The following is a 13,952-nucleotide window of genomic DNA, read 5'->3' as shown; positions in this document are numbered from 1 at the left end:
AATAAAGAAATTAAAAAAAAAAAAAAAAGGAATAAGTCAGCCAGTGGATCCTGAATGGTGAGCTTGTAGACTGTGGTGGCCTAAATCAGAACTATGGCACCCAAAACCATGATGCTAAAGTCATCAAGAAATGAGCTCTAAGACTTTTGCCAAGCAAGCTGGTCTGCAGAGAGGAGAGTAGACAGCCATGTTAGACCTTGTAAACCTGCCCAGTGGGTTGACATGATAGCCAAGTGGCCCTGTAACTGAGCACTGGTTGAAAACAACTATTTTTGTCGTACAATGTTGCAGGGCCATAAAATAGACAGCAGCAACTACTTGTCTCTCTTTTTCTTTTTTCATGTTTTTTTTTAAATTTATTTTATTGATTTTTTACAGAGAGGAAGGGAGAGAGATAGAGAGTTAGAAACATCGACGAGAGAGAAACATCGATCAGCTGCCTCCTGCACATCTCCCACTGGGGATGTGCCCGCAACCCAGGTACATGCCCTTGACCGGAATCGAACCTGGGACCCTTCAGTCCGCCAAGCCGACACTCTATCCACTGAGCCAAACCGGTTTTGGCTCATGTTTTTTTCATTATGCATATTTTGCATTCATTCTTAATTCAGCACTTGCAAAGAAAAATATTTATATTTTGATATTTGCAACCATAGTAAAACAAAGACTTATATTTTTGATATTGATTTTATATATTTAAATGCCATTTAACAAAGAAAAATCAACCAAAAAAATGAGTTCACATGTCACCTCTGACACGCGTGTCATAGGTTCGCCATCACTGTGCTAGGCCCTGTTCTAAGCATTTTGTATGTATTACCTCACTTATTCCTCACAATCACCCTTTAAGATACTATTATTATTTCTATTTTACCAATAAAGACAATGATGCACAAGACCACACAGCTAGAAAGTTGCAGGACTGAGATTCAAACCCAGGGTTCGAACCCTGGCCCCCTTACAGGGAGGGACTGAAGAGAGAGGCAGGCCTCTGCAGGTTGGTAGGTGGCAGACTTAATAAGCAAGGGAACTTACATACAAGGCTTGTCTTGGGTGGCCAAAAGCCTCGTAGATCTCCGCACCAGCCCACCAGAATCTAAAAAGTTTACATAGAGGCCTGATTCTCCCAAGAAAATGCCCATGGCAGAACATACATTCCAAGGACAGGGAAGGGAGTGAGGAGCCCCCAGTTCCCAGGTCTAGCTCCTGGGTAACTGGCAGTCACTGTCCTCTCAATCACCTCCTCCAACATCAGTCAGTCTGACACCAAAATCAACAAGGCAAAATTAACTGGGCTTGGTGAGTGATTGGATGTGGGGCATGAGGGAGGAGCCAAGACTGCTCCTAGGAGTCTGACTTGGGCAACTGGATGGATAATATGGCACTAACTAATATTGGAAATACAGGTGGGAGGCACAGGTTTATGGAAAATTTGTGAACAACTTATGGGTTCAGTTGGGTCGTTATACATTTGAAGGTGCCAGGAACCTCATGACAGAGATTCCAGAAGGTGACTACCTCATTGTGCTTCGGGTCAGATGAGAGATATATGATGAAGACAGTGTATGGGCGTCATCGCATTTGGCAATTAGAACCCAATGTCTTAGTAACCCAGCACAGTCATTGGCCATGGAAAAAAAATACAGTTAGATGAGAAACAAAATCCCTAAACAACTCACAATTACCTGTTCTTCTTAGGCATAAAGTCATTTGTACATGTCTCAGGCTAGATTTTAGTTCAAGAGAAGCATCAATAGTCTGCTATAAAAGTAAAAAGGCCCAAATAACTACCCACAAACACCCCCGCCCCAAGAAACGATCACCCGACACTTCTGAAGCCAACCTATTGGCTTAACTAAATGAATTCTGTTTGCCAGGGATGTTTTAAGATTTTTGTAGCACTAAGCATCACAGCAAGCATTTCAAAATCCAGCATCATCAGAATATCTTTTTTCCTGTGGAAATTTTTGAAAGTTTTTTAACATCACTTTTCATTATTTAACTAATTCATTTTATTCACTTTTGGCTATGATTTGTCCATAATTATTAAGCAGGTTCAATTCTAGGCACATCAGTTAGGGCCTGTGGGAGACAACCAACTGATGTGTGTACCTCTCTCTCCGTATCTCCCCCTCCTTTCCACTCTCTCTAGAAATCAATGGAAAAAATATCCTCAGGTAAGGATTAACAAATAATAATGATAATTTTTGTGAGAAGAAATTTCAACCAATTGTTTTCAAATGGAATGAAATGTTTGTAAATATGAAAAACCTTAATATTATGTTTTGCAGATATTTACAATTAAACATTTATTCATTCCCCACTTATAGTTTTCTGTAAATCTGTAATCTCAAGGCACACAAGTCTTTCCTGGGCTTGCTAAAATGTTGATTAAATGTTCATACAACCTAAAATTACATCAATTTCATGAGTAGATATTGTTGCAGTCATTGGGGATTCCTTACTCTGCTCCTGGAAAGATGTGGCAGATGGCCATGTTCAGCCCTGAGCCTGGGCTGTGTCTATGTGGTATTTTCCATGAGATACTGCCCATCCCTAAGGCCTCCCCTTCCTTCCAATTCCCTGTTGTGGCTATTTAAAGGTAGTTCATTAGCACATTTTAAATTATGCTAAAAGCTGTAAAATTAAAAGGACTTTTTACCAGGCGATTTTTCAAGAACAACTTCCAGATGGAAAAGGCCCCTTGGAAGCCCTCATGGAGAGGAAAAACTACAGATGCAGGTTTTAAAAACCTTCAAAACTGCAGGCTTGAATAGGCCTCACCCAGATCCTGGCTCTTTTAGACTTGTGCTTCTGGCTACTAAAGCAGTTACATTCTAATATCACCATGTTTTCCTTCTAAAAAGCTAAAGGCATTGTAGAGAGTTAAGCTATTCTAGAAACCTCTGAGAAGTTCTTACCTTGAATCCATTTGCATTTCCATCCATGCAGATGCTGAAAGGACTTAGCAAAACTTTTTTTCCCATATTTTATATTTTTTTTATTGAAATTTTTTTAATCTACCCAAATAATAACCTAAATAAAACCACACAAATTAAATGTATGATTCATTTAAAAGGAAATTATGCTTTATTACTATGTTGACGATTGATATTTCAAAAGATCACTTTATAAAATAATTCTTTAAATTATTATTTTAAAGTACAAAATCTCTTGACGCATCTAGCAAAACTTTTAAGTGAGCTAATAATGGGATTCATTACGTGAGAGAAAAATAAAATTGGGAAGAGGGTGTTGAAACACAAAAGATGTTTGAAATATTATTAGCATAGCAAAACCAACCTTTTTTTCAGTTTCCCTCCAGTGGCAAAAGTTTGGCACTTAATAGCTGTGTGTCTTCAGACAGTTCTTTACCTAGAAAATAAGAGTAGTTCACAATTTCTTCTTAATGTGGCTGTGATAAGGATAAACTAAAACCATGCAGGTAAAGTCCTTAGATCACACAAGGAATGGTGGCTTCTGTGCCCAAAATGCTGATTATATTAAAAAAAAAAGAGTGATATTTCCATGTAACATTGTCAGGAATTTACAATGAATCTAATGGAACTCCATGCAAAATGGCCAGGACTAGGGTTAAACTAGCCTCCAATGCAAATTTAAGGAGGAATCAAAATCTCAGTAATCAAGGTAAATCATATCTTAATATGATAGTTTTGGAAAACAAATCAGCAAACCACAGCCCATAGCTGGCTGCTTGTTTTGTAAATAAAGTTTTATTGGCACGTCTGAGGAACAAAGGAACAAAATGCAAAAGAGCTGGAGCTTCAATCAATAGAGACTTTATGCCCTGTGGTTCCAATCAAAAATTTCATATATTTTTGATGCACTGGAAGCTGCTGAGAATGCCTGCATTCATCTATTATCTGTACAGCCTGTAATCTCTCTGGGCAGGAGACAAAGAGTGGATTCCTGTTTTGAGAAAAGGGGTAATAAGCCACCCTGCCCAAAGGGTGGGTTCCTGTTTTGAGAAAAAGGGTAATAAGCCACCTGGAAATGTTTCCTGGGACCAAAATGGACTTATTTACCCAACATAACCAAGGAGCCAAGAGCCACAAAATACCAGCTTTAGGCTACATATGTGAAAAATCACTGAGATAAATGTCTAAATGCTCCCTGAGTACTCCATAAATATGAGCCATTTTTTAATAATAGGAGAATCGTTAATGTAATTTGAAGAGTGGAATCTGCAGTAGTACTGGTAAGATATAAGTGATGGGCCCATTAATCAGCCTGTCTGGGGACAGGAGCCAATGCTAGATAAAGATGGAATGGGACGTGGGAAAGCAGGAGAGGGGGCTGGTTTTCTTTCCAAGCTTAGGTATATATCCTACCGCCTACAAAAGTGGCGCAGGTGAAGTTCCACCACTAAGAAATTCTGAGAGACAGTGCAAAGCTTCATACCTTATGTTGCCAAAAATTCATCATTTCTTGAAACAAGCTTTGAATCAGGTCTGAGAAACAGAGGTTCTTTTTCCAAAACCACAGACTTAACTACACAATTAAATGAAAAGAAATTAACTTGCTTGGAGGAGAATAATGAAAGAAAACAAGTAATTTTAAATGATAAAAAATATGTACCAAATTGGCCACAGCTTTAGAATGATTGTTCCTGGGTTTGATTAATGAGATACATTATCAGTAGAACAAACAAAGAACTTACTAGTTTAGGACCTTTTTCTACTTAACCTTTCAATAAAAATCTTTTTTAAAAAGTTTTAGCTTACAAAATCAAGAGGAGTGGGTTGTAAAATAAAATTCAAGCATCCCAGAAAAAAGTGTCTCAGAGACAACCAATCACTTTCAGCAGCCTGGTATGTTATATTCCCTTGGATATTTTGAATGTATATTTTAACAAAAACAAGGCCCAATTATGGTGGCTGTCTATCATATACTAGTGCCTTATCTCCTCCTTCTGGCTTTAGACCTGCCCTTCAGGCTTCAGAAGTTGTCACCTTGCCTTCTCTCCTTGGCCACATCAATTGCCCCAAAGGCTAGACACATGACCACAGCCAGGCCAATCAGAATCCTTTCCTAAAATTTTCAACTGGAGCTCTGTTATCTATTCCAGGAGCTCTGAAAATGTAATAACAGAGTTGGTGGCTTCCATGACTCATTCTCATAGAAAAGTTGCAAACACTGAAAAGCAGAGATAAGAGGCAGAGGATCTTGGCCCTGAGAACATTCAGGTCCTTAACTCCATTGCTGAAGACTCTGATGCTAAACCCATACTAAGCTTGGCTTTTCAATGAAGTTCTTCCCCATGGTTGTCTGCCACTTGCAGCCCAGAAAACCCTAATAGACATACTTTTCTGCTATTTGATTTTATTCAGCTAAAGTTGTGTGTATTGTGGGCAATTTCCATATCAGTGCACATCTCCCTCTTCCTTTTCCATGACTAAATAATAGCCCATTGTATGCATGAATGTTTATGACCTTTTTCTAGAGCAAGGAACACAAGGAGGTTTGAAAAGAGATAAACAGAGGAAATTATATTCAGATTGAAGAGCTGCAGCCACACAGGAGTGGTGATAATTGTTATGTAAATGAGAGGCCAAGGCTGATGATGTTTAAGTAGCATTTATTCCCCAACCCCGAAGGCAGTACTCATCATACCTGCCTGAGGGAGAGTAATACATTATTACCTCTGCTAGATGACTAAGGACTATGACTATGCATCCATTTCTCCACCAGATCTAGTAGTAGTAATCTTGACGTGATTCATTCATTCAAAGGGTCTTTAAATCTTTATTTGTTAGAGGGAAATTGTGAGTGACATTGAGAGGAGGTTACATTTGCATTGGTTGTTAAGGCTGGAACCGTTAAGTACAATTACTGAGTTTGAATCTGTCTATAGATCTGATACCCAGTGCTTCTACCATGCTTCCAAGACATGAGGCAACTATAATAAAGAATTGCACTTGGGCTTTGTGGTCACACAATAATGGAGTCAAGTCCCAGTCCCTCCATTTATGAGCTCTATGGTCTTGGGCAATTTACTTAACCCTTCTGATACGGTTGTAATCAGCTTGTTATTAATGGGAAAGGAAAAAAGGGAAGGCCAGACAGTAGAGGCACATTCCCTGCAAAACACTGGGAGAGGGATCCCACAAAGGGAAGACAGACGCATGCCCTGTAAGGTTGGGGTGGCATAGGGAAGGCGCTTGTCAGTCCCACCTGGGAACAGAGTTCATTGCCCAGAATGGGTGTGGCCACCACAAGGGTGTGAACATTTGGGAAAATATAATCTTCTAAGCAAAGTTGGCTCTCTTGGCCTATTGTGCTCAACTCCTGGTTTTAGGGCCCTTTTGCTCCTGCTTCCTTGCATTCTCCCATGTGGCCCACAGCCATGTGGACCCCACACCCAATGGGCAAATGGACTGCAACTAACCTGATGCTGGATTGGACTCTGCTCCAACATGAAGTGGAAACTCTGGACACTGGCTCTACAAAAGCCCCAGCTCCACTTCAGCTATGACTCGACTAAGGGAAATGGGACTTTGAAAACCCAGGTGTGCAATTCTATGAAAATAAAGCTTTCTACCATGTCTCATCCTCCCCTGGGGGCCTCCAGAAATGCTTATTCCAGTGGTCCCCCAAGAACCCCACTCCCACTAGCAATGGGGGCAAATGAGGTACACTCCCCTCTGGTATCCCTTCTAAGCCTATTTACTCACTAGAAAAAAATGGGGGTGATTAGTAGTACTTGCCTCATAATTTGAGAGAATTCAATGAGAAATTGCATGAAAATTTCCTGTGACTGTCCTAGGCCCATAGTAAATGCTTAACTGCCATGCGTCCAAAGACGCTTTTATCTCGCTTGCGTCTACAGACACTTATGGCATACAAGGGGTTAATAAATGGAGGCCAACTAATATCATCTTTTTCATAATCTACAGTAAATTCAGTTGTCAGGGCTGTATACTGTTTCCACTTCCCAAGTTTCCCAGCTACCAATGTGACTTTCAAACACTGTTCTTTGTAAAGTTTCAGAACACATAAAAAGCTGGGTGCCAAGACACATTTAAAAGCAAAACAGTTCTAAAATAAGAAAGGGATGCATGAATTTTTAAATGTTGGATTTCTCTTTAAGAGCAAAGTTATACTGTGAGTAAAGATCAAAATTCATTCTTCTGTGACCTTGTTCAAAAATAAAGTTTATTGGAGCATGATGCATGTCAGATGTTGCTGAGAGTGGCCTATGCCCTTCTCAGGACATACTGAACATATGTTGCGCGTCTGGATTTTTTTCTACCAAGTGTTTCGGAATGAAGAGAGAGGAGGTTCATACATTTGACTACAGCATCCACAGCACTCAGGCTTGCCCTGGATCTTGTTCTGTAAAGTATAAACAGGTAGAGAAAGAGTAACTTCCTAGATCCTTAAGGCAAATAGTTGGTGAAATGGAATTCAAGGGCCTTTGAGGCCTCAGGAATTCAGACTAATGTTCATAGAAAATCCACAGGAGGAACTATTGCAACTTTCCAAGAAATGAGCTCCTTGCCATTTCTGCTGCATAACACCCTCCTCTCCCACCACTCTACCAGGTTAACTTCTATTTAACTTCACCCTCAGCTCGGTTTGTCATATCCTGCAGAAGCTCTCTCAAGCCCTCTGTTAGGTGTCTGTACTAGCAAATCTCATTGCCTCCTGCACTTCTCTTTCATGGCTCTTGATGTTGCCAGTGGAACTGAAGTTCTTTCATGGAGTTGCAAGGAAAGCATTCTGGGAACCCATTTATGGGAGAATAAGGTATAGTGGTAAGATTAATTGCAGAAGCAAAATCAAAGGACTTTCCCAGATTCAGCTTTGTCCCACTGTGGAAGAAATCCAAGCTTGTCTTCTTCAGGCCAAGAACAAAGGTCAAGATACAGAAATTTCCTGCCATTGGTTCAGTCCATATGAACGCTTAGTCCAGTCCAGTCTTTGTCCCCATCAGGCTACCTTAATCTCTGTTCCCAGCTGCACTCCAGCAGGTGCTGTGCCCAGGCCTGCCCTTGGAGCCACAGGCACCAGGCAGCTGCTAGGGCCACATGGCTGCTATGGAGAGAGAACATGCCCAATGAATGGGGCAAGGGCATGGGGGGTGGGGGGCGAGAGAGAGACCCTTTGTTGGGCTGACTATATTATCATGGCCTTGGGAAGAACCAGGTGTCCTTTCAAACTAACCAATTAACTTCTCAATCTTTCACGAGCTTCTAATGGCTCCTTCCCCTAACCAATCTATCTCTTAGATCTTCCAGGTTTTCTGTCCCTTATCCAATCTGATCCTTTTCCCAGGCTAGATGGCGGGGCCCCTATGGTCGCCATCTTAGTTTTCATTGCACATGCCTCATAGTAGAAACACCTCCCTCTTGCCATATTGGCTTCTACTGGGCATAGACCCAACAGAGGAATTTCCCCTCCTCCTTTCCCCAATAACCCATGCGAGGCTGGCAGTTCTCTGGGGAGATTGCAAAGCTGGAACTTTCTTCCTACATGGGAGAGGGAGGAGTCTTAATCCCCTTGGCAGGGCAATGTTGCAATCTCCTGGGAAGTGTGTGAAGCTGTAGCTTCCTAGTAGATTAGGCTTCTTAATGTCTCACTCCCTTTGCTCACTTCCTTTATTAATATCTACCTATCTATACTAACATTATCATAACTACAATGGAATAACTGTTTGATTCATGGTCTCAATGCTTTCCACTCACCTGTATGCCCCAGTTCCATCAGGAATAGGACCATTTCTGTTATGTTATATCATTGTCATGCTATAATAAATATATGTTGAAAAATTGAGAAATAAAACTTTTATTATATGATTTTCAGCTCAAGAGTGGAAACTCTAAGAGTAGCTAATTTTCTATTAAAAAAAAACTTTCCTTATGAAAATCAGAAGAATATCTTTAATCCATGTAACAAAAAAGCCATGTGATGTCGTATCATCTATATTCGATGAAATTAATTGCTTATTGGTTTCAGGAAAGAAAGTGATAATTACAACAATTAGCACTAGTTGGATGTATAACTGGCTAGATCCAAAAAGAAATTGAAAGAAACTAAGATAAAAGTAGGTTTGCCTACCTCACAGACGCACTTGAAAGTGAGGGTTCTAGTGATGTTCACCCTCTCAATGCACCTGCAACATTAGGTTTTAACACAACATTGAATAGAAGAAAATTCTGAGATAGCTTCCCCTTTCCAGAGCCAGCTAAGCCTTTGCTTGGGTCCTCTCTGTGAGAAAGGACTCACTTATACCACAAAGCAGTCCCTTATATTTTTTAAGGGTTCAAAGCGTTAGACCGAAGCATATCTGATTCTAATTTTACTTATCCAAACCAGAATGAATGGATGTATGAGTAAATTAATATTTACTAATTCTGAAACCAAAATGAGGCTTACTGCACTACTTTAAAATATAACAAACCTCTAAGTTTCTTCACTCTGTGTGTAAGTTGTGAGCAAGCATGTGTAAGTATGTGTGTGCATGTATATGTGTGTAAATATAATTGCATCTTGTCACATCAACATATGACAATGGGTTTATACGATCCCGGGTTATTTTTATAACCCTTGTTAATACTCAAAGCCATTAAAAATCAACACACTTAAATATAGTAAAACTAATTATGGACTAAACCCATAGATAATTTTTAATATAGGACAAGAGATGAAAAGCTCAAAACCCTTCTTCTTTGAGCATGGAAATACACCATAAGGGGTAATTCTCTAATTGCTTCTGATTAGAATAAATGCCCAATGTGTCCTGGATCTCCAGGAACATGACTAACACTTGCCTCACCTTGCAATGATTGCAGATGAAGTGTGGGTGGAGGTGTGAAAATGGTGGGTATCGCCTCAACACCACCTCCTCCTCTAATCTTACAGTTGAAATCAGGCACCCGTTAATACCCGTGGCCCTGGAGGCTCATTCCAACATGTGTGTGAGAATATTAGAGAAGCTCAAATATTGAGTCATTCTTTTAATATATATAAGCATTTTTTAAAAATATATCTTTATTGATTTCATAGAGGAAGGGAGAGAGAGAGATAGAAACATCAATGATGACAGAGTCATTGATTGGCTGCCTTCTGCATGTCCCCTACTGGGGATCAAGTCCGCACCTGGGCATATGCCCTTGACTGGAATTGAACCTGGGACCCTTCAGTCCACAGGTTGACGCTCTATCCACTGAGCCAATCCGGCTAGGACTATTAAGTCATTCTTGAAACAGATTTTGGGAGCAAGTAGCTAGGTATTTAGGAGATTGTGGCTTTGGAGACCAAGAGACCCCCAAGTTCCATGAGGTCTACCTCTAACTCAGCCAGGTGAGCCTGGGCAGCTTATTTAATCACTCAGTAGACGGGGATAACACCTCCTGTGGTTGTCATGAGAATTCCATGAGATAATTCAGAGAAAGTTCTCAGCACAGTGCCTAGCACAAAGTAAATACTCAAAAGCGTTAGCTACATATATATCCAAGACCACCCCATGGACAGATTTAATCGCCAACAGTGTTCGTGTGTTCTTAAAGCCCTCCACCAGACAAATCTAATGTGTAGCCAGCATGGAGAGCCCCTCATTCATTTTTGATCCAAACACTCACCAAGATTGAGAGAGGACACCTGCTGTATGTGACTAAGCTCTCGTAGCCAATCAATTACATGCTTCAGGAGGAGGAAGAATGAATTTTACCTAAGGGACTTCCTGATTTGCATGTGGTTTGGAGGCAGTTGATCGGTGGTTGTTGAGAAGGTGAGGAAGAGGGTTACACTAGTTTTGGGAAAAGACTGAGATGGGTGAGGACAGTTTGGAGTCTGTTTCAGATAATGGGGATGGTCTTCACCCTCTGCCCTAGGAAGTCATATCTGAGTTTTGTGCAGAGGTAGCCTCTAAGACAGAAGTGATGGAGCCACTCCCACTGGGTAAGGGTCTGTGAGACCAGGGGGCACAAGTAGGGCTGACTCAAGTTCCACATCTCAATAATAATGGGAACAGAAGCCACCATTAAAATACATACTCACGCCGAAACCGGTTTGGCTCAGTGGATAAAGCGTCGGCCTGCGGACTGAAAGGTCCCAGGTTCGATTCTGGTCAAGGGCATGTACCTTGGTTGCGGGCACATCCCCAGCGGGGAGTGTGCAGGAGGCAGCTGATCGATGTTTCTCTCTCATCGATGTTTCTAACTCTCTATCTCTCTCCTTTCCTCTCTGTAAAAAATCAATAAAATATATTTTAAAAAAAATACATACTCATGTTGAGCAATTTACATGGGTCAGTAGCAATAGCTGATATCTACTGAGTACTTACTGCCTACCAGACACTAGTCTAAGTGCTTTGCAGGCTTAATTTCATTTAACCTTCAGAACAGCCCTCTGAAATAGCTACCATCCCAGCCACACTATAAGAGAAAAGGAAGCTCAGAAAGGTGAGGTGACTTGCCCAAACTCACAGGGCCAGTAAGGTCAGGCTCTGAGTCATCTGCCTCCCAAGTCCAAGCTCCTGACCAACCACAGGACGACTGAGACTCTCCCCATCTGACGCGTTTGAGACAGCTCCAGAATGTCTATCTATCCCAACCTTCAATAAGCAACTGCCTCTGCAGAGGGTGCTGCCACAGGATATACACTTGTACCAACCTCCTCAAAGTGGGCTATGCTTAGGTGTTCCAATTTTAATTGTCAAAAGCAGTGCTCAAGTAGTTCTGGCCATTCAATCCACTTTGTCAATCCGCAGCTGGCGGTCTGTCACAGCAAACACTGCAAAACACTTAAGGCAGGGGATAGGGAGCAGGTTTAGTCTCCAGTGGGGATGAAGATTAAAGAACACATTTCTTCCCATTAAAACATAAAAAGACAAACGAACCTCCGCTCTTAGGCACTGGAAACCTTTCCCAGGTTATCAACAATAATTGCAATGTGTTGACATTTGCAGTATCTCCATGGTTCTTCTTTGTCTCGAGCTATGGAGTTGAGAAAATGCATAATTAAAAGTCACCCTTGCCAGCACCTTCACCTCAAAGGACTGAAGCGCTTCCATGTCAGAAGTCAACCAGAGGACACAATGAAGTTTCTGGTTCATCTGCGCCTTCAAGATGTGCCTTGTGACCTGTGACCTTACGTAAGTAATTGTACCACAGGGAGTTCATTAAAGGAAACAGAAAGCAGGATAACTGACCCTCTCACAGTGGCTGCCACAGAGGAAGATCCAAAGATAAACAAATGAGGCTTTATGCTGTCCCTGGGTTTCATTATGGTCTGAGGCTATTCCCTGCGATAGAACAGAGTCTTTGTGTCATTTACAACCCGCTAGAAGTTGACACTAATGACTGCTGGTAGCACATTTTAGCTTTCCATTTGTTGGATTTATCATCCTCCTGACAACTATTTGAGGAACAGAGTGCTGATTTTATCCCCATTGACAAATAAAGAGACTGAGGCATGGGACTTGCCTAGTTCTACATGGCTGGGACTAGAATTATGACCTCTGACCTCTCCAATAAATTCATAACCAACCTACTTGTACAGAGATTGATTGAGGGCTTCCGTCTTAAACAGTCTTTGAAAGTAGGAATAATAAATGAAGATGCAGCTATGGAATCCAGGATGGGGAAGATTAAACATGGGAGAACTCTTGAGCTAAACTTGAAGGACTCACTTAACTGTAATAGGACCAGCCACCACTCATTGAACACGAGCTGTGTGTGAGGCCCTGGGCCAAGAGCTTTACGTACATTATTTCCTCACTCAGCACTCACCACCATCCTGGGAGGTGGGAGGTAGTGTTCCTAATTTGCAAGATGAGACACCATATCCCACAAAGTAACTCTCCCCAAACCTGGGCATTTCTCACACCAAGGCCATTACTGCTCACCAAAACACCGTGCTGCCCCCTGAAATTAATGGATTGGGGGATGGAAAGGCATGTCTTAAAAGTAATTCAGCGGTCTGGATCGTAATAGTCCATCAACTTAAGATTTTGCATGCCAAAAAGAAAAACCAAACAAGTGTTTAAGGGACACTGAAACCATTTCTACTCTTGCCATTGCTATATATAGCATGGTGGAGTGATGAAACAGGCTGGCTGGCTTTGATGCAGGAGAAACTTGCTAAGCTTCAGTTTCCTCACCAGTAAAATGGAGATAATAATACCACCACACAGTACAGTTGTGAGAACTCAATGAGTATAATATATAAAGCATTTACACAGCTTTTGTTAAATTGTGGGCACAAAATGAAAGACTGCTGCTGTAACATCATAGCAATGTAGTGAAATAGTTAATAATAAAAAAGAGAGCCATGGCCAGTTTGGTTCAGTGGATAGAGTGTCGGCCTTCGGACTGAAAGGTCCCAGGTTCGATTCTGGTCAAGGGCATGTACCTTGGTTGCAGGCACATCCCCAGTGGGGGGTGTGCAGGAGGCAGCTGGTCGATGTTTATCTCTCATCAATGTTTCTAACTCTCTATCCCTTTCCCTTCCTCTCTGTAAAAAATCAATAAAATATATTTTTTTTAAAAAAAGAGAGATGTAACTGTAATAAGCAAAATATTCAGACTTCAGATCATAACTTTATATTTTCTTCTTTGCTAATAACCATTTCTCATTGATAGGTGTTTTGTTGGTGTTTTTTTCTGGAAGCTTATATTTGTGACTTTGTTTGGTGGGCAGGGCTTTGGAGTCATTATACAGTAATTGCTTCTGCTTGGAAAACAAAAAGGCAGAACAGCACCAACAGCAGGTGGAAAGATGTGATTTATTAGCTCCTCTCCTGTTATGAAACCAGCAATGCAGATGCACCAGGTGAGGGCCATGCAGGAGACGAAAGTGATATTGGAACATCCACCGACTGGCATCCAATTATATATATGGGGATGGCCTTTCTTGTTGAAGGTGAGGAATATCGGCAATGGGTGGCAGCCCAAGTGAGTACGCTCACTATGTGGGAAGCAACAGCA

Source organism: Myotis daubentonii, chromosome 14 (genome assembly GCF_963259705.1).
Source record: "Myotis daubentonii chromosome 14, mMyoDau2.1, whole genome shotgun sequence".
In the NCBI taxonomy this organism is placed as follows: domain Eukaryota; kingdom Metazoa; phylum Chordata; class Mammalia; order Chiroptera; family Vespertilionidae; genus Myotis; species Myotis daubentonii.
Note: the sequence above shows the minus strand (reverse complement) of the source record.